This window comes from Sinocyclocheilus anshuiensis, unplaced genomic scaffold (assembly GCF_001515605.1).
Source record: "Sinocyclocheilus anshuiensis isolate Anshui unplaced genomic scaffold, SAMN03320099.WGS_v1.1 scaffold2874, whole genome shotgun sequence".
NCBI classification, from domain to species: Eukaryota; Metazoa; Chordata; class Actinopteri; order Cypriniformes; family Cyprinidae; genus Sinocyclocheilus; species Sinocyclocheilus anshuiensis.
The window spans coordinates 21,074-26,753 of NW_015546292.1; positions in this window are offsets into that span (position 1 = coordinate 21,074).

Consider the following 5,680-nt stretch of genomic DNA (forward strand, 5'->3'; position numbering starts at 1 on the left):
GTGTGTGTGTGTGTTTATAGATCTTAAAATAGTGAAAAGCAAAATAATGCTCTTTTAAAACAATAGTTTCTTCAGACAAACCAATACACAACTACAATGTATTACAGCAATACATCATTGGATTATGTCATCAATTTGCTATTATTTTTTACATGAAATTCTGAAACGCCCTGCCTATTCGTCCCCTTTTTTAAATTAAACATACTTGCTTTTCAAATATGCCTTATATAAAAAAATAAAGAATTTGACTTACAACAAGTATTTTATGAAGGTCTCTTTAACCCCTTTGTTTGTTTCTTTGTCTTGTTTATGGTAAATGAATATATACACGTTTACATCAATTAAACAAATAAAAGTTTTTTTTAGGTTATAACCAAGACAAAACCACACCTCAGACACAATAACTAATTATAGCATCTACTGCACAATAGAACTGAAAGACGTGCCACATTATAAGGGATTGTATTAGGATAGATATATGTGGGCTAAAAAGGGGGTTTCACCTGACACCTCACCTTCACACAGGTTCAGTTACAGTTAGTTGATCTTCAGACTCCCAGACCTTTCCTTGACATTGTACCTGTGATGAAAAGATAATATACTCAAAGGGTGTCGTCACTTTTTATATCTAAAGTAATACATAAAATGTGTATAATATAAAATGTGACTGTCTATCACATTTATGTACATCTTAGTTCCCTGTTACATAATGATATGCAGAATAGTCCATAAAGGTTGATAATTTTCCATATATGCATATAGATTTGTGAGAGTAGACCTAAGGTATGTAAACGTAGTCATCTATGTACATGTCTGAAATAACTGTGGTAAATGTGGCGATTGTGTGTTTACATAATGTAAATTTTGGGTGAACGTGCAAGGAAATACCATTAGTCAAACGACAACTCTTGGGAGCCACTGCTGTACCTTCAGTGAGCGCCTCTTCTGAAGCCGGTTAGGTTTGGTGAGTGCTGGCGTTTCTGAGGAACAAGAAACTTAACACTAAAGCCACGGAGTAGGTGGGATGGGGGTGTTTCATGCTAAAAAGAGAGTTATATATATATATACAAAAAGTGTACAAAAAAATCCACATTCTCATCCTTCAGCTCAGCTCTTCAGAGCTGTATAGACAGCTGTATTGTTTCACACAATTTAGAGTCAGACCTCAAAGATGGGCAGTAAATGTCATGACACAATGGAACTGGTTTTGAGACATTGTGCTTTTCACCTCACTAAAGGTTAGACGCAGATGTGATGTGTGTGGCCAGTGACAAAGATGTGTCAGTGGACAGCATTACTCACCCCAGGGGCTACTCATCCCACTTGTGTACATCGGGGCAGCCCCCCTAAAACCATACTGACACTGATAGCCTATACTATGGGATTATGGTAGACTATTGTTTAAGACACTAGTAAGGAAGGTTTAGTCATGGGATAAATGACCTATACATTTGATTCTAATAAGCTGATAATTATCATGCTGCGTCCGATAACCAATATATATTACAGGTGCATCTCAATAAATTAGAATGTCGTGGAAAAGTTCATTTATTTCAGTAATTCAACTCAAATTGTGAAACTCGTGTATTAAGACATTCTAATTTATTGAGATGCACCTGTATATATATCTTAATATTGGTTAAACATTTAATTATTTCATCTAAATAAATGAATAAATAAAAGCACAATAAATTTAAATAAACTGTTTCAATGGTTCAAGTCAATCTGGCAATAGAATTAATTTTGAAACACTTAAATTATTAGTGTTTTTAAAGATTAACTGTAAGTGAACTTTGATTGCAATAATCTAAATGGAAAAAATATATGGGAATTGACCATACACAATTAAATATTCTATATCAGCCAACACAAACAAACAAAATACATAAATAACCAACCCTCTACTCTACCTGTTATGGTACAGATTTAATAGGCATCCCTAATGTATAATAAATTTATTATTAAATACATATTTAAATATTCAAGGATAAGAGATCATTCTTTCTTTAATAAACACTCCTGGTTTTACTGTAAATGATACACAGTGCATATTGTTCAAAAGGAAAATAGTGTTTTTTTTTTTTCGTTTTTTTTTTTATCTTGCCAATAGTTAATGGAGTCATTTGATTCTGGTTATTGTTAATATAATAAAGGCTATAGGGCAACAACTGCAAAGAATGATTGAAATCAAACTTATCACTGGATTTTTCAAAATGTTCAACCTTCAGCCTTCGTGTGCTAGTCAAAAAAACTTTTTACAAGCATGAAACATCCACTTTTCGTGTTCCAATCAATTCCCAATGAATAAAATCAAGTTATGCCCTACATTTTTCTCATTGAATATCCTGTTTCACTCAAAATAAGTCATATTTTAGAAGTAAAATATATTGCGAAGGCTGTTTCAGGTTGATATTAGTCTACAGTCATCCCATTTAAGCAATAAGCTTTTAAGGTGGGGGGTTTATAAAGGCTGTTTCAATAATTACTCTTTTTTTTTTTTTTTACTTTCCAGGATACAAACTGTCATGCGTTTGTGCTGAATATAAAGCGCACAACTCAGGAAAGTCCAAAACAGTCCTTTAATAATAATATAAAAATCCACAGGGAACAAACACAGGAGATCGTTGGGGTAAATGTGGCACAAGAATAAAGGAGATCAGACAAAGAAATAAGGAAACACAGGACTTAAATATACAGGGAGTGTAATTATGGAGAACAGGAACAGGTACGAGCTAATCAGAAACTACAGAAACAATCTAGAGAGGGAAAAAAAAAAACAAGAACCAAGGAAAACAAGACCATGAACCTGACACAAATCTATCAAAACAAATTCCAACATGTCAGCTAAGTTCAGAAGACAATTGATCATGTTTGCTGATAAACTGATAGGCCTCAAAGACAGAAAAAAAATGGACTGACAGTCAGTCACGTTCTAGCTTATAGTTTCACACAAAAAACCTTAGATATTCATGCTATATTAATAGCACAGTCCAGGTTTCAGATATATGGCATTTCACTTAAACTCGACAGGAACTGCATGTACTGCTCATCACATCCTTTGACCTGAAGATGAGGCCACACCACAGAAAACCTCAAAATACAGTGTGTAAAAAGAAAGGTTCAATACAATGTGAAATGGAAAATCGCATTTTAGTCGTCACAGTTCCCGTACACCGGTATTACTGACAAGCAACCAAGCTGGTCTCCACTGGCTTCTTCATCTCGTTGTGGCAAACCCACAAGTTACAGCGAATTTCACGATAAACCTCGACTGGAGAGTTCCCCGTTCAAGATTCATTCATGACACATTCAGTGCTCACTATCTGTTTCTTGTTCTCTCCTTCTCTGTCTCTCTCTTTCTCACTCTACGTTTCTCTCAACCACAACTCTTGACATTCATTGCTCTTCTGACTAGCCTGTGTTTACAGAGCTCTGGTGTCAGGTTGTGGTAACTGGGAACTACTTGTCATTCATGCATTTTGTGTAAGTCCTAGTCATTTTGATAGTTATTCTTGTTCAAAGTAAGCCATTATAGACTTTAATTCAGTTTTACCCCAGTGATACTAACCTGCCTAATTAGGACTCGATTTGTATATTTTGTGCAAATAAAACATGCAATTAAAGAGCATTAAACTAATCACACATACTCTGCCCATGCTTGACATTCAAATAAAAATAAATTAGGCCAATAATAATTTTAAGACCATTCACTGCTGCATTTGGAAGCTGCATTTCTTTACATATCTGCGCAGGAATCTTGTCACACTGAAAGGGGGCGTACGTAAAGGTTTCTGAGAACTGATGACCCACGGCAGACTTGCTGTAGTTAGGTTTCACTATGGGACCCTTGCAAGGGTGGTCTTCACATTTTAAACACATGTATGTGGTGGGCATGACTCAAACTTAGATGATGACAATCTGATTGGTTTCTTTCAGTATCCCTTATATGGTTCTTACAAACTGCAATGTATTAAAGTTTTGATACTGTTGAGTCAAACTGGACCCTTACTGTTTACACCCTGCAGCTTCCGAGCATTTTAAACAGTGCCCCACTTAGTTTAACTTTTGAGGTAGAGATGACCTGCTAATGTGGTCTCCCCTTAAGGTCTTACAGCTAACTGCAAATGCCAAATTGCTAAATATACTAGGTTTGCACTAGTTTGTTAATTTCTTGCACTATTAAACTCTGTACATCAACTGTCCAAATGAAACGTCTCAGGTTACTTATGTAACCATGGTTCCCTGAGTAGGGAACGAGACACTGCGTCCTCTAGGGGTCGCTATGGGGAACGCCTCGTCGTGACCCGTGTCTGAAGCATACATTGAAAAAACACCAACTCGTTGGCCGGCGACAGCCATGACGTCACTACCGGTGCGACTATAGTATAAATAGGCGCCGGGAGCACACATCATTCACTTCTTCGTCTGAAGCTTGCGTCCGCAGCACTGTCGCCGGCCAACGAGTTGGTGTTTTTTCAATGTATGCTTCAAACACGGGTCACGATGAGGCATTCCCCATAGCGACCCCTAGAGGACGCAGTTTGAAGTTCCCATGAAAGGGAATTGTAGTTACTGCTGGGGGGGGACCATGAGTGGTTATTGTCCATGAAAAACTCACTGTTAGAGAGTAGTGGATTGTTGCCAGTGTGCTTCTATGCAGTTGCTAATAGGGTGTTCTGAGTTTCTGATTTTAGATCCTACACAGTGTTTAAGGTGTTCTGGGTTGTTGCCAAAATAGTCTGATTTTATTCTCCCTATATGACTGAAATTCCCTTAAAGTCATGATGAAACAGAAGTTTCAGATCTTTTCTTCTGTATTGTGAAATACATCCAAAATGTATGCAATCAAAAATCAATGTGAGCTTGCAGTCAATAGTAAATTTAAGTTTTGGGGTCCAGCATACATCACCAGAGAAAAGTCTGTCTTTTTACTGGAAGATCAAGCATTTTGATAAAACATTATGAGGTCAAAGAAATAAAATATAAAACATATATGGATGACTCATTCACAGTAAACACACACGTACAAAATAGATGGGGTGAGTTTTCATTTCAAGTCAAAGTCTAGAGGATACAACATGAAGTCTAAAGGATTTCAGTTTTGCTGTCTACGAGGTAAAGAACAACTATTAAGCGTTAGCACCACTAATGAATGGATTAGTTTGGAGATCTCTTAAAATCGATCATTCTCATTTAATTGGAAGAAAGAAATACAAATATTATGAATAACAAAGTTAAACAACCCAGGGCCTAAAATTAATACTAGCCAAGCACCAAATGCAAGTAAAAATTGGCATTGGTGAGTAAAACAGTGCTATTTGCCACTTTGCCTATACTTGTTCTCTCCAGTTACACACACACTTTTCACACATGCACATTCACAGATGATGCAGGCTATTTCAAAGTGACTCAGCTCAGCTGCATGCAGGGTCGTGGTCAAAATCGCAAGTGTGTAGGTATCAATACGTACGTGTTGATGTCCTTGTATGATATGTAAACTGTGGCTTTTGATATTAATGTCAAGCTCACTTTACAGGTGGTCTCTGCTCTCCGATTGTAGTCACAATGACATTTAAACACATTATGCACTCATAAATGTTTGCTTATCAAGTTATGTGCTGGCAGTGGTTTTGGTAAGGCTAGTCTCTGAACAGTCAGCCTTCCCGGTGGTGTATCGCCA